The 22623-nt window shown below is 47.9% G+C and overlaps 1 long non-coding RNA gene across 1 annotated transcript; it reads left to right on the plus strand.

Annotated features, from left to right (window-relative positions):
* Nucleotides 1-14387: 14387 nt before the first annotated feature.
* On the plus strand, nt 14388-22617 carry LOC136551401 (uncharacterized). Its single transcript, XR_010782552.1, has 3 exons — nt 14388-14660; nt 22017-22085; nt 22253-22617. It is a non-coding gene; the product is annotated as an uncharacterized lncRNA (long non-coding RNA).
* Nucleotides 22618-22623: the final 6 nt, after the last annotated feature.

Consider the following 22623-nt stretch of genomic DNA (forward strand, 5'->3'; position numbering starts at 1 on the left):
CAAAGTGACATGTTTGACTAAAGTTGAACTAGGTGTTAGAAACCTTGCATGGAGGAGTTCACTAAAGCAAAGTTGTAGTGTTTGACATAAGGAACAACTTTTATTTTTATGTCATGGACTAATTTAGCTTCTAACATGTTCAAATTAGACTCACAAAAACCAGCTTTTCACTGTTTTCAACACTTCAAAAATTCTTCTAAGTGTTTGCTCACTAACAGCCTGACAGCCGATCTTTGGGATGACATTGCTCCTTAACCGTTGCGAATTAGGTCTTGATCGTTTAAGACGAATTACAGATGGTACTTAGGGCTGCAACTTTTGTGAAGATTGTGAGCACTAATACTCCACGGATTAGAAGATCTAGCTCTATGAAAAACCGTCGTCAGGCACTGCATCAGGTCACTGAACGAACTGAATCGCGACGTCAGTGGCCGACACCGGCAGAGTTCGCACGCCGCGTGTCCCCGGCGACGGCCGCGCGTCGCCGTTGCTCTGTCCGCGCGGGCCACGCCGCGTCTGGGCGCGTCTTCAAGTCGCCCGCACCCGCCCGCACTCCACCACGCACCCCATTTGCTTCGCCTCGGCCCTCCTTCCTCGCCGCAGCAGCCCAGCTCTTCCGCGCCGAGAGCCGCCGTCGCCATAGCCAACGCCGGTCACCCTCGTCGGTTCTCCTCCACAGCAACTGCTCCACCAGCACCCCCACGTCTCACCGCCTCCACCCGTGCTCGCCATTCGCGCTTGGTAAGCCTCCGCCGCGCGCACATGCTCGCCGGAGCTCCGCCACCACCCTCCGTCGCCGTGGCCAGGCCTAACCAGACCACCCCAGGCCACGAGAGCGCGCGCACTAGCTTCCTTGTAGTCTGTAGATGCTCGGCGTAGCGTTTGTTTGAGCCGCCATAGCCTTCACCGGCGCCCCGCCGACGTCCCGCCTCGCCGAGCCGCCATGGCCGCCGCCGTCGTCCTTACCGTCGACGTTAGGGTCGGCCAAGGGGTTCAATAGAAGCGCTAGGTTGAGTAGGTCACGCCGTGAAGACGTTACCGCCGGTGGGCTCGCCGTCGACGAGCCGTGGCCGCGCGAGCTTGCTCAGCGCCGCCGGCTCTGTTTCGGTTTCACTGACAGGCGGGCCCTGCTGACCAGCGGGTCCCACCGGTCAGCGACAGTAGTGTTGTAGGCTAGTTCAAATATTCCAGTTTTTGATTTGTTTTGTTATTTTTGTATCTTTAGATTGGTAGCTCCAAAAATGTTGAAATAAATATGGTTGTGTTCCTTAGGAAGTGTAGTATTTAGGAAAATTATGTTCTTGGCTTCAACAGTAGAAATTTCTGGAGATTTAAATAGGGATTTCAACTGTGCTTTTGAATGCATTTAAAATTGTTTATTCTATATCTAGAGTTCCTGTGCTCCAAAAATTATGAAATTTTTGTGGTAGGCTATTCTTGTTATACATGAGCTTGGATAAAAATTTGAGGACCAGTGCATGTGTAGATCTATAGTTATAGATTTTTCTTTTATAAATAGTTAATCCTTGCATGAATTTTTATAAATTAATTATAAGTCCAAAATTCATGAAATTTGTTGGAGATGATACTAGTACCATATGGATGTTAAGAAAAATAAGAAATCTGTTGCTTGACACTTTTCAATAGGATTTTCCATTTATGCTATTTCAAGCCTTGCTTCCTTATCATTTTTGTATAGGATGTTCTACTTAGTAAAATGACATGAAATTTTTATAGTAGCCCTTTGATAGCATTAGTAAGACTCTGTAAAATTTTGAGAATTTATTAAGCACATCTGATATATATTTATTATTTAACCTAGATATCTAAATAAAATAATAAAGGCAATTTAATAAATAGTTTGGGCTTTGCCATTATATTATCTTAACTATGTTTGGTATGCTTAAACTGTTGGTAGGTTCTAGGTTGTCAATTTGTGAATAATTACATGAAGTAGAGGTGTTATTACTTTATATTGCATGTTAAGTCATTTCCGGACTGATTCTAGGATATGATGAGTTACATGTTGAAACAAGTGTAGACTGTAAAAATGGTTAATAACAAAGTTGTAGAGAAATTGATAAGCTTTCCAGAAAGTCCAGGATCACTGTTTTTGAATTTGTAGAACCCCAGTTATGAGTGAAACAAGTAGCTGCTGGTTATGGTGTAGTCGATGCATTGTAGAAATAGTTAAGTAATAATTGAGAAGAGATATGCACCTACTCAAACAACGCGATGCACTTGTTAACATCTATGCATTCGTGATACTCATACCATACTCATGCATCTAGGATCGGAGGAAGAAATCACGTTGCTGGAATTCGAAGAAGCAGAGGAAGGGAACCCGCAGGAGAATCCGCAAGTCCCCGCTCCCGAAGGCGTGGAGCAGAACCCTGAAGAGCTTCCGGAGTGCCCTGACCATCGTCCTACTTCCTTTCTGCGAGGCAAGCCCCGGAGCATTATAAGTCTCCCAGTAATTTACAAATGTTTACTTACATATTGATGATTGATGCATTAGGTTATAAGAGTTGAATGAAACCACTTGATGCATGTACATTCCTTGTCCAGATATTAACCCTTTAACCGCTATAGGTCCAGGATCGAATATATGCTTAGCCATGCTTAGACCGGTAGAAGTCGGGTGATGTCCTGTCACCTGCGAGATATAGGTGGATACCGGAGCACGGTTGGCTATATCTGCTATCGTGGAACAGAACCATGTGGTAAAAGTAAATTGAGACCGGACGGGAGGTCGATAGGGAAGCAACAAGGCATGGAGGTCTTGGGTGTGGACTTATCCCCGTCTGTGTCGATCAAGGACCGTACCGTTGTTGGAACTTCTGACAAGATTGAACGCATGCCTCTCACTTAGCTGGCCGGATAACTCGTTCCGACCGCGAAGCCGAGTAATTCAACTCAGGCCGGGAATCGTTCTGTTGTGCGCTCCTTCCGGGGAACGATCAGACTGAGCCCAAGGGCAGGTTTGGCCTGAGCATCCTGGCATCTGGTGTTCCAGATTGTGCGGCACAGTATGAACCCGCGAAATGTGTACCGGAGTTGTACCAAAGGTGACCTAAGGCTATCGTGGCTGATAGATCTGGGTTTGTGTTAGGAATAAATTCCCAGCTGGTGAAAATCGATTCGAATCGCCGTCTCTCCCGGATAGTGAGAAACTTGGCTAGCTCCAACATCGTAGTAACTGTGTTATGAAACGTGATGGTTCAAATGAATATGGAATTGCAATATCTGCTATGGTTACTATTGTATGATTCTAAATAACATACCACATGTTTGGCATAGGATAGTTGCTAACCTAGAAATGGACAGTTATAATTAACTTGATAAAGAATCACAAGTGTACAAAGATTAATCGCCTTTTTCGCAAAAATGTTGTCAAGTTACGTCCACTTATACAGCCTTGCATAATCCTTGGAGTCATTTTATTTCTGGTTCATGACGGGTAAGTCTAGCTGAGTACCTTCTCGTACTCAGGGTTTATTTTCCCATTGTGCAGATGGCACTGTGTATCATGGTTATTGCAAGAGTTGCTTCTATCCCGCTGTGGATGAGGAGTAAGCCTTGGGCAGGCTTCCTTAGTAATTCCTATCCTTGCTTTTGTGGACCGTGATCTGGTTTGGCACTGTATTAAACTATGTTGGAAAAACTTTATCTCGAACTTATTTACTTCCGCTTTGTTTATCAAACTTGTTTTGTAATAACTTTTATTCGTACTCTGATGACGAAAAGTATCTGTGAACTTTATGTAATATGTGGCATGCATGTTGAATCCTGTACGATCTTGGTTGTTGTAAATCATTTATCGAGACCGTCGTGGTACTCGATGGACTACCGGGTTTATATGAGTTCAAGTATGACAGTGCGACCGCTTGCGGATTGCCATTATACTTGTATTCTTATAAATTGGTCGGTTCTGCGACACTGATTGTCGGTGTTTTAGGACCACCGACGAGTAAATTTGTATTTACACGTCTGACTCGGATGGTGTGCTCGGAGGACACAGGGGTTTATATTGGTTCGAGCGGAACGTCCCTACGTCCAGTTCGTTGCTGCTCGTGTTACTGGCACTTGGTTTGCAGTAGGGGTTACAAACAGGCGAGAGAGTGAGAGGATCCCAAGTCTCTGGTAGAAGGAGTGAATGGGTGCTGAGAGTTCACTTGCTTCTCAGCTGTGTGCTCGTGTCGTACTCTTGTGTTCAGATTTCTCCTATCTCCCTCTCTTCATGGGGCACCCTGCTTTCCCTTTTATAGGCGAAGGAAAAGCGCGGGTTACAGTGGAGGAAAAGGAGAAGAACAAGAGAGAAGAAAGCTTCTAGGGTCGTCGGGTCCTTCTTCTTTATGCGGGTCCCGCCGATCCTATAGATGTCAACAGGGACGGCTCCACATCGTGGCCCTATTCGTCACTGGTGTCATGCGCAGGCATCATCTGCCGGTCATTGCGTTCCACTCCATCCCAGTGGACGTCGTGGTGAACTGGCGTGCCTGTCAACATCCGTACGAGGGTTAGGCAGAACAGCACCGACATGCCCGATAGTTCTTGATGTGAATCCCCAGGTATGGCCCGTCATGCCCACGGGTTACATCGGGGGCGTGCCAGTCTCTTTTCTGGTGTCAGAGTTTTAACCTAGGCCTATACGTTTGGACATAGAGTGGTTGGTGACGGTATGGGTCCTCGTTGGATGAGACGGGACCCATGTCTTTGAGGTCGGGTGAGACGGAGCCTGATGAGGACATCACTTCTTCAGAGGGTACCCGCTGATCCTCCAACCGTCATGCAAGGTTCAATGACCTAGGCTCGAAAGCGACAACTCAATTTAGAGGTGAGCTCGTTCTTAAGCGATAATTTTCATACTTTTGAGAATAGACTACTACCTAATAATGTTATCTTGCTTAGGAACATTAGAGAGGGTCATGAAGGACTTAGAGGAAGTGGTGGAGGTGATGATGACCAGCAAGAACGTCCAATACAAGCTGGAGGCCCAGTCCAATAAGAATTCGAGTTTGCATCGGCCTTCAGGACCAGTCCGCCTTAAACTGGTCACCCAGGACGTATCTGGACTCTATTTTCGATGATCCATATATGGATGGAAAGCTAATTTGATAAGAAAGCCAATCCAAGTAGTTCACGTCAAAACCTCTTCGAAATCAACAGGAATTGTCAAAATAAATCAGCGTCCAGAATCTACCAGGGTGCTACGATACCTTCTTTTGGTCCGTTGGACCATGTATCATGTTTGGGCCCATTAGGGGGCACGTCCAGGGTAGGCGATGACCCTAAGACCTTTATAATCATATGCCGCCGCCGTCATTAGGTTTTGGGTTTTGCTTAGATTATTCTGTCAATAACAGTTTCACCGTTCATCGGTTTGTGAGACCCCAACTCGTGAGATTAATCATTCATCGGCAATTTGGTTGCTTTCTTTCTTGTTCTTGCTTGTGTTCTTCGTTACGCGGGCAGGGATTAGCCTTCTTGGTGAGGTCAACTGGATTCATGTCTTAGTTGATAACTATAGGAGTTATGGTGCTAAGATTGCAGGGTTTGATCTTTTGATCTGAAGCCGGATCGGTGTGTCATTCTCCGCCACAACGATAGTTACCTCTACCTAATGGAAGATCGGGATCCTTGTCTCCATTAAGTGGTAATCAGAGCTAAGGTATACCATCAGGTTCATATTTATTCCCTAGTTTGAGTGTTTCGTATTCGTCCCATAGTCCAGTGCCATACTCGTTTTCCCTGTCCTAGAACCTTCCGCGCCGTAGCCTTTGCATATTTCAGTTTCAGAGTCCGTCGTGTTGAGTTTGTGTCCTGGTCAAGGTCTTGTTGTTGGTTAGGTCATGTTAGAGTCCAGTTCGTGTGTTTTCCCCTTATTTCCATAAATCTTTGCTGTTGTAACCAATTTTGCGTACATTGTTCCCGTTTTATCCTCTAATTCGGGAGCCAATTTTTTAAATTAGTCTAGTTTTCACATACGAACTCTGATTTTGATGTTCCATATATCAAAATCGATCAGAAAATTTTTTTGGATCCATTCATCCCTTGCTTGGCTAGGGTTCAAAATTTTTAGATTGGTCAAAAAGTGGCCACAAGATCCTCTTTTTCGTGGTCACAAGGTTTTGTCGATTTTGAGTAAGTTTTCTGAAAATTCCACAGGCCATGTCTTACATTTGTTTGAGCTCATATTTTTTGTGGTTACTTCTTTTGTGCTCCTAAGTAAAAGAAAAATATCAAAAAAATAAAATAAAAAAGTCAAAATTTCCCAAAAAAACAACAACAACAAAAAAATAGAAAAAAAGAGGGGCCAAAGAGGAACAATATTTAAAGGAGCACATAGAAGAAGACCAAAGTGAGCTGTGTTAGCGTGTGCTGTCTGATTATTTATTTGTGTTGCTGTTTCCATCCACCATACTTGTTTTTATACACCTGTCATCTTGCTATCCACCGTACTTTTATCACACACCTGGTACTTGAAACATTTTAGACCAGCAACGAAAACAAGTACTTTGGACTATAATTCAGTATTACTTTCTGTTACTGACTTGTGTGCCAGATATACATATTACTCTTTGTGTGCCTTTCAGGCTCTATAAACTCTTCAGATCAGTATAGACAAAGGGCCTTGCAATCTCGGTACCACTGCCTCACAGGTATCACAAACCAGCCGCCGATTGTACCGCCCACTGCTTGTGTTGGTAAGAACTTTGTAAGAGCTTGGTAAGACACTTCTACTTGCTGTGAAAGTGACACCACTGCAACCACATAGTCATTTGGTAGGGATAACTTTCACCTGTTTGTTCCTGTTTTTGTGTTTTCATTAGCAGGAGGTGAATAGACTGGAGATAACAATCATAAGGGTTTCAACGAGTGTGTGAGTCAAGAGCAACTACAAGCTGTTATAGAGGATGCCCAAAAAGGATGAATGAGGCCGTTAGGAAGGCTGTCACTGACGCACTCATTGAACTCAACATTGGCAATAGCATGGAGAGATTGGACAAGCGAATTTCCACGCTAACCGACAAGGTTACTGAGTTGGAAACCTTTGTGGCAACCAACAATGACGTCTCCGATAGCAACACCGATGGTCAAGACATGGTGTATGATGCCAATGGGAACATAGGTCGAGCAGCTTTCCGACAAGAGAGATTACGACAACGTCTTCGCCGCAACACGACAGGTATGGGTGGTGTCCACCACCACTGTCAAGGTAATAATCACCGTATGTCCGATGATCCTTATACTAAAATTAAGTTCACAATACCATCTTTTTGGGTCATTATGATGCTGAGGGATATCTTGATTGGGAGATGATGGTAGAACAAAAGTTTAGTGTCCCACCTTGTACCTGAGCAGCATAGAGTTAGACAAGCTACTAGTGAGTTTAAGTATTTTGCCATTATTTGGTGGAATAGGCTAGCTGCACAGAATGCTTTACCTGGTACGTGGGAAGAACTTAAGGTATCTATGCGTGATCATTTTGTTCCTCCTTATCATAGAGACTTGCGTAAGAAATTGATGCGTTTAGAATAAGGAGATAAATCTGTACAGGATTACTATGGTGAGCTCCAAAAGGAATTGATGCGCTGTAGTATTGTAGAGTGAAACGAAGATACCATTTGTCATTTTTATTCGGGTTTGAGGCATGAGATTTAGGACATTATTGATTATAAAGAATTTAACACTGTTAACCAGTTGTTTCAGTTTGCTATGCTGCAGAAAAGGAATTGCAGGGGCGTGAACAACAGGGCAAGAGCAAGGTCAGCACCAGCACATACACGCCACGCTCGGCACCATCTTCAGGGCTGACCAAGTCAACCACTTTTCGGGTGCCTCCACCAGCGAACAAGCGACCAACAGCCTTTGGAGTTTTCCGCTACACCTAAGACACCTCCCGCACGACCTTCAGATTTAGGTAAAATTATTTGTAGGTGCCTACCAAGAGTTTCTTATCCATTGCATCGATGGGATGCACTTCGGGTATTCAGTGCCACCACTGCCATGGCATTGGCCATGTGCAGAGGGCTGCCCAAGTCAGCAGACATATATTGCTACAGATAATGGTTACATCAGCACCCTCTGACATTGAGGATGAATAAGACCAAGATGCAGATGAGGAGGACGGTGAAGTCCTTGGTGATGAGGCCACGGCGTCCTATAGGAGCATCATTGTACAGCGGGTGCTCAGCTCACAAGTCCAGCAACCTAAGAAGCTACAACGCCATAACTTGTTCTAGATTTTCTTCGTCATCAGCGACCACTGAGCATGTGTCATTATTGATGGAGATAGCTGCAACAATTTGGTGAGTTCTGATGTGGTCAAGAAGCTTGGCTTGACCACCGCCCACACCCACGTCCATACTATATTCAGTGGCTAAATGATTCTAGTAAAGCAAAGGTAACATAAACTTGCAGAGTTTTATTTTCCATTGGTTCTTATGCTGATTCTGTTGATTGTGATGTGGTACCTATGCAAGTTTATTTACTTTTATTGGGTCATCCTTGGGAATATGATAATGATGCTACACACTATGGTAGAAGTAATAAATATACTTTTGTGCATAAAGGAAAGAAAATTACTTTGATACATTTGACCCCTGCTCAAATTGTACAAGCTGATAGAGAACGCGCTGCTAGTTTGAATGATATTCAATCTAAAAATCAGCAAGTTGCTAATTCTATTTTCCCACCTAAAAAGGATAAGTCTACATCTATTTCTAATGCTGAGAGGATTAAATTGAAGGGTGGTTTATGCTTTGCAACAAAATGTGACTTTGCTAAAATTTCTAATGATGATATTTGCTATGTTTTGGTATGCAAACGAGCTATGTTTTTGCTTGATGATATTATTAGCTCGGTACCTCCTGCTGTCATTAACCTTTTACAGGAGTATGAGGACATTTTTCTAGCTAAGATACCCTTGGGGCTGTCACCTATGAGAGGGATAGAGCATCAAATCGATTTGATTCGAGAGCAACCTTGCCCAACCGTGCTACCTATTGAACCAATCTCGAGGAGACTAAGGAAATTCAGCGGCAAGTCCAAGACCTATTGGACCGTGGGTATGTACATGAAAGCCTTAGTCCTTGTACCGTTCCTGTACTTTTGGTTCCAAAGAAAGATGAAACTTAGCGTATATATGTTGATTGTAGAGCCATCAATAATATTACTATTCGGTATCGTTATCCTATTCCTAGGCTAGACGATATGCTAGATGAGTTGTGTGGTTGTATAATTTTTCACTAAGATTGACTTGCGAAGTGGTTACCACCAAATTAAAATGAAACTTAGAGATGAATGGAAAACTACGTTTAAAACCAAATTCGGGTTGTATGAGTGGTTAGTAATGCCTTTTGGTTTGACAAATGCACCTAGCACTTTCATGCGCTCAATGAATGAGGTTGTAAGAGCTTTATTGGACATTTTGTGGTAGTTTATTTTGATGATATATTGATTTACAGCAAGTCTTTTGATGAACATATGGATCACTTACGTGCTATTTTTAATGCTTTACGTGATGCACGTCTATTTGGTAACCTTGAAAGTGTATCTTTTGCACGGATCGAGTTTCTTTTCTTGGCTATGTTATAACTCCACAGGGAATTGAGGTGGACGAGATGAAAATTAAAGCCATAAAGAGCTGGTCGGTTCCCAAACCGTCACACAGGTGAGGAGTTTTCTTGATCTTGCAGGATTCTACCGCCGCTTCGTCAAAGATTTCGGCACCATTGCTGCCCCATTGCATGAGTTGACGAAGAAATGAGTGTTGTTTCATTGGGGAGAGGCACAAGAGGAGTCCTTTAACACTTTAAAGGACAAGCTTACACACGCACTATTGCTGCAACTTTCAAATTTTGGTAAGACTTTTGAGCTAGAATATGAAGCTAGTGGAGTTGGCATTGGTGGTGTTTTGATGCAAGATGGTAAACCAGTTGCTTACTTTAGTGAAAAATTGCATGGTCCTGTTCTTAATTATTCCACGTATGATAAAGAATTATATGCACTTATTTGTTCTTTAGAGACATGGCGTCATTATTTATGGCCTAAAGAATTTGTTATTCATTCTGATCATAAATCGCATAAGTATCTTCGCTCTCAAAATAATCTGAATCGTAGGCATGCTAAATGGGTTGAATTTATTGAATCTTTTCCTTATATTATCAAACACAAGAAAGGGAAGGATAATGTGATTGCTGATGCTTTGTCTAGAAGATATACATTGCTGTCCTAACTTGATTGCTGAATTTTTGGTCTTTAATCCATTAAAGAACAATATACGCTTGATCCTGATTTTAAGGATGTGTTGCTTAATTGTAGAGAGAGACACACATGGAATAAAGTTTATGATCAGCGATGAGTTTTTGTTTAGAGCTAACCGCTTGTGCATTTCAGTTGGTTTCGTTCATCTTTTGTTGTTGCAGGAGGCACATGGAGGCAGATTGATGGGATATTTTGGTGCCAAAAAGATAGAGGAGGTGCTGTCCACACACTTCTTTTGGTCAAGGATAAGACGAGATGTAGAGCGGTATGTGGCTCGGTGTGCCACATGTCAAAAAACTAAGTCGCGGTTGAATCCACATGGTTTGTATATGCCTCTTCCTATTCCTTCTACTCCTTGGGCTGATATATCTATAGATTTTATGTTGGGTTTGCCAAGGACTAAGAGGGGGAGGGATAGTATTTTTGTGGTGGTGATCGTTTTTCTAAGATGTCATATTTTATTCCTTGTCATAAGAGCGATGATGCTGTTCATATTGATGACCTTTTCTTTTAAGAAATCGTTCGCTTGCATGGTATGCCTTCTACTATTGTTTTAAATCGTGATGTTAAAATTCTTGAGTCTTTTTGGCGCACGTTGTGGAATATAAATTGGGGAACAAGCTGCTGTTTCTACAACATGTCATCCCCCAAACTGATGGGCAAAACTAAGGTTGTGAATCAAACATTGTCCACCATGTTGAGAGCCATTTTAAAACACAATTTGAAGATGTGGGAAGAGTGTTTGCCGCATGTAGAGTTTGCATATAACAGGGCGGAACATTCCACCACCAAGGTAAGTCCTTTTTAGATAGTGTATGGTTTTAATCCCCGTGCTCCTATTGATCTTTTGCCTTTACCTACCACTGAGAGAATTCATAGAGATGCTAGAGAGCGTGCTGATTTTATTCGTAAGTTGCACGAAAAACTAAAGCAAATATTGAAAGAATGAATGAAAAGTATAGAATTGCTGGTAGTAAAAGTAGAAAGATATTAAACTTGAATCGGATGATTTGGTTTGGTTACATTGAGAAAAGATAGATTTTCTGAGCTGCGTAAGTCTAAATTAATGCCAAGAGTAGCTGGTCCTTATAAGATCATTAAGAAAATAAATGATAATATCTACAAACTTGAATTGCCACCTGAGTTCGGGGTTAGTCCCACCTTTAACATTGCAGATTTGAAACCCTTATTTGGGAGAAGAAGATGAGCTTGAGTCGAGGATGACTCCAATTCAAGAGGGGAGGATGATGATGACATCACTTCTTTAGAGGTACCCGCTGATCCTCCAACCGTTATGCAAGGTTCAATGACCCGGGCTCGAAAGCGACAACTCAATTTAGAGGTGAGCTCGTTCTTAAGCGATACTTTTTCATACTTTTGAGAATAGACTACTCCTAATGATGTTATCTTGCTTAGGAACATTGAAGAGGGTCATGAAGGACTTAGAGGAAGTGGTGGAGGTGATGATGACCAGCAAGGACGTCCAACATAAGCCGGAGGCCCAGTCAACAAGAATTCGAGTCTGCCTCGGTCTCTAGGATCAATCTGCCTTAACTAGTCACCCAGGACGCATTCAGACTCTGTTTTCGATGATCCACATATGGATGGAAGCTAATTTAATAAGGAAGCCAATCCAAGTGGTTTCACGTCAAAACCTCTTCGGAATCAACAGGAATCATCAAACAAGTTAGCGTCCAGAATCCTGCCAGGGTGCTTGCGACACCTTCTTTTGGTCTGTTGGACCGTGTATCGTGTTTGGGCCCATTAGGGGGCACGTCCAGGGTAGGCGACGACCCTAAGACCTTTATAATCATGCGTCGCCGCCATCATTAGGTTTTGGGTTTTGCTTAGATTATTCTGTCAAGAACAGTTTTGCCGTTCTTCGGTTTGTGAGACCCCAACTTATGAGATTAATCATTCATCTGCAATTTGGTTGTTTTCTTTCTTGTTCTTGCTTACGTTCTTCGTTGCATAGGTAGGGATTACCTTCTTGGCGAAGTCAACCGGATCCGTGTCTTGGTTGATAACCAGAGGAGTTGTGGTGCTAAGATTACAGGGTTTGATCTTTCGATCTGAAGCCGGATCGGTGTGTTATTCTCCGCCACAACGATAGTTACCTCTACCTGATGGAAGATCGGGATCCCCGTCTCCATTAGAGCCCGTGGCCTTGAGTTGGGCAAGACGGAGCTCACGGCGTTAGGGGCGGACAAGACGGAGCTCGCGTGCCTTGGGTAAAGACGAAACCCGCGCCCTTGGGGTCGGGCGAGATGGAGCCCGCACCCAAGGGTTCGGGTGAGACGAAGTCTGCGGCCTCGAGGTCGGGTGAGACAGAGCCCACGACCTTGAGGTCGGGCAAGACGGAGCCCGCGGTCTTAGGGTCGGGCGAAACCTTTTAATATGTCTCGAGCCAATCCGAGGGAAGTCAGCGTGGGCGCTAACTTCCTTGCTTGGGTATCCTAATATCGATACCGACACTGATGCTATGCGGAACTTTGCGATGAAGACGTTGGTGATGCGATAGCAATGCCAAGGAGAGAACACCCTAGGAAAGACCTTCGCAACGTAGATGGCTAGCACGCCCGTTCTCCTTGGTAAGTGAGAAAGCCGACATACAGAGAATACCGATTTTGAAGATCGGATTGAAGATTCCGTTGGAGGGATTCACGGCCCCAAAATTGTTCTATCAATAAGCGTGTATATATACAGATCACATGAGTTGCTTTGACATCCTATTAAAGTTTTTTCCCGTAGATTAGAGTATACTCCATAGGGTCTTGTTGTTTTTACGTGCGATTAAGATGTCGACGTACTCCCTCCATTCTAAAAGAAATATAGGTCCAGCGTAGCACAAAATCGAACCATTATGAATTTGATAAGCTTTATATAAAAAAGAATATATCCAATATTTATGATACCGGATTAGTGAGATCAGATTTATTATGAAATATACTTTTTTATATATTTTATGTCATATGTTTACTCAATTTGTTTTAATTTATAAGTCGTTTGGGCTTTTCTTACATGTGAAGTGCATAGTAAAAACTATGTGGTCTAGAAAACTAAAGCGTCTTATAATTGGGACGGAGAGAGTGGTATTAGTTTTTTATAAATTTTGTTAACTTTAGATAATTTGATTAAAGGTAGTGTAGAATTGTATTCTTTTAGGATAAAAGTAGCAACATAAATCATTGATGGTCATCTTGGAATTTGACGTATAAAATTTCTGGCATGCCGTCCCATTTAAATTCTCATTGGACATGATGATTGGCGGTTGCCTAAACCAAATGATACCTAGAGTTCAAACATGTATTGTGCAAATACACAGAGTCTGAAAAGCCAAAACTACATTAAGTCTCTGCCACTTCAGCCCAACTTCAAAACTACTTAGTACACGTGTCCTTAAACCCGGCTTGCGCTTCTTTTTTCATTCGGAACAGTGTTTTTCTCTCACAAATTCCTCAGCATTCCTCCAAACCATCCAAATTCTTGCAGGCTGCTGCAAGAGCCAGCACACGATAATAGCATGTTTAGAGTGTAGGATTTTTTTCCCAATTCATACGTTTTTTCTGTAAAATTGAACTAATTTATGTGAGATTTCTATGCGATTCTTATGAAATTCCTATGTTCTAAATAGACCCTTAAACTTATTTAGATATGTTTTTTCTTAAGAACTTCCTCAGTCAATTCTGCAAGTAATTGGCTTCGCCCATTATTCTGAGTTCACCCCTAAAACCACCCACCATCCTAATCCAAGGGCATATATAGGGCTTGTTTAGTTGACGAAATTTTTGGCAAAATGATACTATAACACTTTCGTTGTTATTTGATAATTAGTGTCCAATCATAGTTTAATTAGGCTTAAAAGATTCGTCTCGTAAATTTTATCTAAACTGTGTAATTAGTTTTATTTTTTATTTATATTTAATGCTTCATGCATGCGTCCAAAGATTCGATGAAGGGAAATCTTGAAAAATTTTGGGAACTAAACACTACCATAAAAGGAAAAAGAAAAGGCGGCGGTAGGCCCCACCTGGCAGGCCACGCCTCGTTCAGCGGTGGCTCCACGCGTCTTTGGCCGGCTGGCCCCACTCCCCCACTTCGACCCGGGGGCGCCCTCTCTCTCTCTGGAACCCTTCCAGCCTTCCTGTTCCTGGAAACCAGACCTCTCAACCCTTCCTCCCCGACCCTCGAGCCCCGAAGGACGCTGAGTGTCCAGAAGCATCCCCCCACCCGGCCCGCGGCGATCACGCGGAAGCTGGCGGCTGGCGACGCGGGAGAGGGGAGGCGGCGAGGGTTAGCTGGAGATGGACGCGGCAGAGAAGCTGCGGTGGCCCTTCTCGGACGGCAGCGTCACCGATCTCCTGGACGCCCGCAGCCTACACGGCTACCCCGTAAGGCCCTCAGAACAGCAAACCCTTGAAATTTCTCCTAGCGCTTTAGGCGGCATTTGTGCTTTGCTTTGGGATCGAATTGGCCGATTCGTCAGGGTTCGTGCCGGCGAATCGATGGGGCAGGAGTGATTGGCGGGGAGGTTTGGAGAGTTAGTGGGTGCTGGGTTCCATTTCCGGATCGGTGCTTTTGATTAGGTTGAAACTCACAAGGGTTTGGGACATGGAGGAACCAGCTGCTGTTCGAGTGCTTTCGATGCAGCAGCCTGATACCAGTAGTTGGATTAGAATAGCGGTTTGCTATATACCTTATCTGTCTTTAGGAATTCATATTCGGGCAACTTCTGAAATGCAGCAGCATCAAGTTGACTTTAGAATTCTTGCTCTTTATGCGGTGCAAATCTGAAACAACCTGCTGAATGTTTAAGGGGAAAATGAAACAATACAAAGAACACAGATTGATCAATTCTTAGCGACTGTGAAATCTTTAGGTAATTGTGAAATGATATGGCCTTTTGTACATATTGTATATGCATGGAGCAAAGGATTCATACAGTGATGCTATTCTCACAAAAAAATACCCTATGTTCTGTGTGCAGAGTGTGCATACTGCTCCTTACAAGCTAATATGTGGCATGCTCTTCGCAGTAGATCTTTTCCTCTCAACTTACACATGTATGGCGACTTATGGACCAGTTACAAATACATGGGCATCAATAATTATTTATTTCTTCAGGAAACTGTATTTATAGGAATAAAAGAAGGCAACAAGCATCATATAAGCTTATGAAGAAATTGATCCAACACCTGAAGCATGTCATCTGTGTTAGAAAGAGAGCAATGAAAAGGAACACCAGTTTGTCTATTTACAATCCCCCAACTATCCACATTCTTCTTTACTTATTAGTTACCAGGCAAAGAGGTCTGGTCCAGCATCACCATCAACTGAAACATTCACGACAAAGGGCTTTCTTTTATTGGAATTTGATTTTATATGATGGATAAGTCTCATGTGTGGCTGGTCTTTGTGGGGCTGTGCTGCTCACATGGTCCTTGTGGCTGTTTTTCTGTTTTTAGGACAACATCTTAGACTAGAGGACAGCATCTTAGAGGACAACATCTTAGACTAGAGAACAGCATCTTAGCTAGGACAGCATATTAGCATCTTAGACTAGCATCTTAGACTAGCATCTTGGCATATGCTTGGCTGGCTAGCAGCATATAAATATGTAACCCCAACCCCTCAGGTTGGTATGGCATTTGTGCAAGTTTGTGTGAGAAATAGACAAGAAAATTACCCCAACTTCTAGGGTCATCCTCTCTCGATGAGAGTAAGAATTCTCCTACTACCAAGAGTGAGAATTCAACGACTAACAACTGGTATCGGAGCCATATTATCCTGTAGCCTGAGCATCTCTTGCTCATCTTCTCTCCCAGCCCCACAACAGCCCCAGCTGTTGGCAGCAGCAGCTCCTCCGGCCGCTCCTATTCATCCCTCCCAGCTCGTCTGAAGAAGCCTCTCCACACGCAGCAGGCCCTCGGTTATATTTCTCATGAGAGTTACATGTCGTTAGGGCACGTCTCAGCGCCGTACGCCATTATTCCACCCGAGAACGCAGAAAGTGGCAGGACTGGCCGAATTTGAAGCGGAGAGGAACGAGACTCACCTCCCCCCGCGCAACCCTATGCCTGCCACCCGAGAGCGGGACGGAAGAGGAGACAGCACGGCGCTGGCGGCCGGCAGGCGCGTAGAGCGCTGGCAGCGGACCGGAGGCATCCGCGGCAGCCGCCAGAGCGGGAGGGGAACGGAACGAGCAGCGCGGATGCAGCGATTGGGTCGGCCAGCGGAGGTCGAGTTTCTGCGCGGCAGCGTCAGCAGCTCCGTTTGTGCTGACGACAGTGCCGACGCGGACCTCGAGCTGCTAGAGAGGGAGGCAGCGCGAGCGCGGGCGGCGCAGTGGGCAGCGCGCACGCCCACGAGCGTGGCGGCAGCCCAGACAGGCGCGGAGCGCTGGCGGCGCTCCTGGTGGAGGGCGCACGCGCGGTGGCGCTCCTGGGGCAGCCGCGCACGTCCACGAGCGTGGCGGCAGCCCAGACAGGCGCGGACGCGCTGGCGGCGCTCCTGGTGGAGCGCGCACGGCGGTGGCGCTCCTGGGCAGCCGCGCACGTCCACGAGCGTGGCGGCAGCCCAGACAGGCGGGACGCGCTGGGGCGCTCCTGGAGGAGGCGCGCACGACGGTGGCGCTTGGAGGAGGCGCGCACGGCAACGGTGGCGGACGGGTCGATGGAGATCGCGGCCTTCACAGGCAGCGTGGCTCTCTCTCCCCGGATCGGTACCGTGGTTACCACGGGCTCCAGGCTGTTGTCAGGGACGTCGGCCCGGCGGTGGGTGGCCTACCCTCACCAAGACCAACTACGTCGAGTGGGCTGCGGTGATGAGGGTAAAGCTCCAGGTGCGGCACATGTGGGAGGCAGTCCGGTACGGCGACGTCGACTACGACCTAGATCGACGGGCGCTGGATGCTCTCATCGCTGCAGTCCCGCCCGAGATGCAGTTCTCGCTTACCAGCAAGCGGACTGCCAAGGAGGCTTGGGACGCCATCGCTGCGGCACGCATCGGCAGCGACCGCGCCCGCAAGTCCACACTGCAGGCACTTCGCAAGGAGTGGGAGAACCTGGCCTTCAAGCCAGGTGAGGACGTTGATGACTTTGCTCTCCGTCTCAACACTCTGTTGCAGAAGATGGTGCAGTTCGGCGACGACACCTACGGCGAGGAGAGAGCTGTCGAAAAGCTCTTCCGCTGCGTCCCCGAGAAGTACAAGCAGATGGCTCGCTCGATCGAGTCTCTGCTGGATCTCTCCACGATGTCGATCGAGGAGGCGATAGGTCGCCTCAAGGTCGTCGACAGCGATGAGCCACAGTCCCTCTCGGGGCCCATCACCACTGGCGGGAAGCTCCTTCTCACTCGAGAGCAGTGGCCTTGCCAGCCAAGGTGACCGGAGGACGGAGGGGGAAGCCTTCTTCCAGCGACAGGCCGGCCGCAAGCGTGGCAAGCCGCGCAAGGCGCGCAGAGATGCCCAGGCCTGGGGCGCGAGGACGTGCCGAGGGTGATGCCCGCGGAGGCGCCCAGGGCGGCGCCGCCGGCAGGCACAAGCCGGCCACGAGACGACACCTGCGCAACTGCGGCCAGACTTGGCCATTGGGCCAAGGACTGTCGACAGCCACGACGCGGCCAGGCCCACGTCGCACAGGCGGAGGAGGAAGCCGGCTCTATTCATGGCACATGCCAGCATCGAGCTACCTCCAGCGGCACCGGCCGCAGCGGCTCTCCTCCACCTTGACGAGCCAAAAGCACACGCCCTCCTCGGCGACAGCTCCGGCAACGACAAGACTGACGGGTGGTGCCTCGACACCGGCGCCACCCATCACATTATCCGGTCGACGGGAGTTCTTCACCGAGCTTGACTCTAGCGTCCGAGGCTCCCGTCAAGTTTGGGGATGCCTCCGGCGTAGGAGATCAAGGGCGTCGGCTCCATCATCTTCACCGCCGTGTCTGGTGAGCACAGGCTGCTCCCCGGAGTCTACTACATCTCCCGCGTTGAGGAACTCCATCATCAGCTTGGGACAGCTGGCTGAGAAACGGTTTCGCGCGTGGTGGTTGAGGATGGAGTCATGAGGATTGGGATCGCCGTCGTCGCTTCTTGCCAAGGTATCCAGAAGCGCAAATAGACTCTACGTCCTTAACGTGCAGGTGGCACAACCCCTCTGTCTCGCTGCTCGTCGGGGACCGACGAGGCGTGGCAGTGGCACGAGCGTTCGGGCACCTTCACTTCGAGGCCCTGAAGCGGCTCAGTCCCATGGAGATGGTGCGAGGCCTGCCGTGCCTCGACCATGTGGAGCAGCTCTGCGACGTCTGCGTGTTGACGAAAGCAGAGGCGACTCCCCTTTCCCCAGCGGGCGAGCTTTCGAGCCAAGGAGAGGCTCGAGCTCGTGCACGGGGACTTGTGTGGCCCGGTGACACCGGCCACACCGGGAGGACGACGCTACTTCCTGCTGCTCGTCGACGACCTCTCCCGCTACATGTGGGTGATGGTCCTCGGCAGCAAGGGAGAGGCTGCGGACGCCATCAGACGCGCAGGCTGCTGCGGAGGCGGAGTGCGGCCGCAAGCTGCGCGTGCTGCGCACCGACAACGGCGGCGAATTCACGGCGGCTGAATTCGCGTCGTACTGCGCTGACGAGGGCATTCAGCGCCACTACTCCGCGCCGTACAGCCCGCAGCAGAACGGCGTCGTCGAGCGGCGCAACCAGACGGTTGTGGGGATGGCTCGGGCCCTCCTCAAGCAGAGGGGGATGCCGGCTGTCTTCTGGGGAGAGGCGGTGGTGACGGCCGTCTACATCCTCAACCGCTCGCCTACCAAGGCGCTCGACGGCAGGACGCCGTACGAGGCTTGGCATGGGCGCAAGCCGGCGGTCTCCCACTTGCGGGTCTTCGGCTGCCTCGCGTTCGCCAAGGAGCTTGGCCACATCAGCAAGCTCGACGACAGGAGCACTCCGGGAGTGTTCATCGGCTACGCGGAGGGCTCGAAGGCCTACCGCATCCTCGACCCGAAGACACAGCGTGTGCGCACGGCGCGCGACGTTGTGTTCGACGAAGGGCGAGGATGGGCGTGGGACAAGGCGGTGGACGATGGCTCGGCTCCGACGTACGACGACTTCACTGTCGAGTACGTCCACTTCGAGGGAGCTGGGGGAGTAGGCAGCTCTTCTTCGGCGAGCGCGTCTACCCCAGTCCCGAGCCTCCACCGACCCCGGCGCCTGCTACTCCGACAGCACCACGCTCTCCAGCCAGGACCTCGGCTGCGATGAGTTCTTCGCCGGCTCCACCACAGCCGGCAACGCCACGCACTCCAGCACCGACAGGCACCTCTCCGGGCACGTCTACTCACCAGCTCGTGTCGAGCACAGCCCGGTTGAGCTCGCTACTCCGCTCTCTCACGACGAGGAGCGCATCGACGCGTACCACGACGGCGAGCCCGTTGCGGTACCGTACGATGGAGAACCTTCTCGGCGACCAGCCGGTGCCGGGACTGCCTCACGACCTGGAGGCGCAGTTGCACCTTGCGTGTGACGACGGCGAGCCTCGGTCGTTGCAGAGGCCGAGAGACACGCGGCATGGCGCGCCGCGATGCAGTTGGAGATGGATGCGGTTGAGAAGAACCGCACCTGGGAGCTTGCTGACCTTCCTCGTGGTCATCGCGCGATCACCCTTAAGTGGGTGTACAAGCTGAAGAGGGATGAAGCCGGCCATCGTCAAGCACAAGGCTCGCTTGGTGGCACGAGGTTTCGTGCAGGAGGGGGTCGACTTCGACGACGCCTTTGCTCGCTCCCGTGGCACGGATGGAGTCCGTGCGACTCCTCCTTGCGCTAGCTGCCCTGGAGGGCTGGCGTGTTCATCACATGGACGTCAAGTCGGCGTTCCTTAACAGTGACTTGAAGGAGGAGGTCTACGTGCACCAGCCGCCGGGATTTGCGATCCCCGGCAAGGAGGGCAAGGTACTCCGCCTGCGCAAGGCCCTCTATGGCTTGCGGCAGGCACCGAGGGCGTGGAATGCCAAGTTGGATTCCACGCTAAAGGGGATGGGCTTCGAGCAAAGCCCGCACGAGGCGGCCATCTACCGACGGGGCAATGGAGGAAATGCCCTGCTGGTGGGTGTCTACGTCGACGACTTGGTGATCACCGGCCCCAAGGATGCGGAGGTGGCGGCATTCAAGGAAGAGATGAAGGCCACCTTCCAGATGAGTGACCTGGGGCCTCTCTCCTTCTACCTGGGAATCGAGGTGCACCAAGATGACTCTGGGATCACGCTTCGACAGACCGCCTACGCCAAGCGCGTCGTTGAGCTAGCTGGGCTCACCGACTGTAACCCAGCTCTCACTCCGATGGAGGAGAGGCTGAAGCTGAGCCGCGACAGCACGACAGAGGAGGTGGACGCTACGCAGTACCGGCGTCTTGTGGGGAGCCTTCGCTACCTCGCCCACACACGGTCGGACTTGGCATTCTCCGTCGGCTACGTTAGTCGGTTCATGCAGCGATCGACGACGGAGCACCAGCAGGCTGTGACGAGGATCATCCGCTACGTTGCGGGGACTCTCGACCACGGCCTTTACTACCCGAGGTGCCCTGGGGCGGCACACTTCGTCGGGTACAGCGACAGCGACCACGCCGGCGACATCGACACCAGCAAGAACAAGCGGGATCCTCTTCTTCCTCGGCAAGTGCCTCGTTAGCTGGCAGTCGGTCAAGCAGCAGGTGGTGGCCCTGTCCAGCTGTGAGGCCGAGTACATAGCGGCCTCCACTGCTTCGACTCAGGCGCTCTGGCTCGCTCGACTGCTTGGTGATCTCCTTGGCAGAGACACTAGAGCGGTGGAGCTCAGGGTGGACAGCAAGTCCGCTCTGGCCCTGGCAAAGAACCCCGTGTTCCACGAACGCAGCAAGCACATTCCGGGTGAGGGTACCACTTCATCCGAGGCTGTTTGGAGAAGGGAGCATCAAGGCGAGCTACATCAACACCAAGGACCAGCTTGCAGACCTGCTCACCAAGCCCCTTGGGAGGATCAAGTTCCTTGAGCTCTGCTCCAGGACCGGGATGGTTCAACTCTCCCACAAGACGACGCACAAGACTTAGGGGGAGAATGATGGATGTCTCATGTGTGGCTGGTCTTTGTGGGGCTGTGCTGCTCACATGGTCCTTGTGGCTGTTTTTCTGTTTTTAGGACAGCATCTTAGACTAGAGGACAACATCTTAGAGGACAGCATCTTAGCTAGAACAACATATTAGCATCTTAGACTAGCATCTTGGCATATGCTTGGCTGGCTAGCAGCATATAAATATGTAACCCCAACCCCTCAGGTTGGTATGGCATTTGTGCAAGTTTGTGTGAGAAATAGACAAGAAAATTGCCCCAACTTCTAGAGTCATCCTCTCTCGATGAGAGTAAAAATTCTCCTACTACCAAGAGTGAGAATTCAGCGACTAACATTATATAGGTCAGCAACTGCTTTCCTGGTAGCATTACTTGGTTAGATATTACTCCATCCATTCCAAATTATAAGTCGTTTTGACTTTTCTAGATACATAACTTTTGCTATGTATCTAGATATACACTATGTCTAGACACATACCTTTTACTACGCATATCTTGAATTATCAGGACACTTAATTGTATTTTTTTTACAGAGGTTAATTGTATCGTTTGTACTGTTCTTCTTTGCTCCTGCATTCTGTAATTGTGCATGTCTTACTTATGGTTTAAGCCAAAGCATAATGCAAGTGCAACTAATATTTTCTCCTTTGCAGGACATTAAGAAAAAAGTACAGTTCCATTCTTCTCTAGTGCAAAAGCTTGCTTTGGAAAAGGAGATGGAGGTATCTAACTAACATTTTCATTCAGTGTCTTATCATGTGCATTAATATATATGAATGAATCTCTTGTTGGCGTGCTGGAATATATGTGTGCTGTTGAGTAAAAAGCTGAAGTCACTTCCTCTTTGCTTGCTTTTTACGACACTTCTTTCTTTTGTGGTATTGAACAGGGTCACGCAGGTTGCGTGAATGCTATCGCATGGAACTCAAGTGGTTCGCTTCTTGTATCAGGATCAGATGACACTAGAGTAAGCCTAGATTGGTTAGCTAACATGATTATTTTTTTCACGATCTTTTTTATATATTTGGATTCTCACTTCTCTATCTGAACTATAGTACCTGGGAGTGGCTTTGAGAGATTTATGAACTTCTTTTGTCTTTTGCATCTATATGCTTTGGTGTTTTCCCTTACAGAAGGACTAAGTTTGTAAGTCATAAGGTTAAACGGTAATATCTATTGATATAGGTAGTGCATGGTAGTCTTTTCTTTTATATGTTACAGGACAGACCATTGTGGTTAATTGTATCGTGGATCTGATCT

Source organism: Miscanthus floridulus, chromosome 1 (genome assembly GCF_019320115.1).
Source record: "Miscanthus floridulus cultivar M001 chromosome 1, ASM1932011v1, whole genome shotgun sequence".
Classification (NCBI taxonomy): domain Eukaryota; kingdom Viridiplantae; phylum Streptophyta; class Magnoliopsida; order Poales; family Poaceae; genus Miscanthus; species Miscanthus floridulus.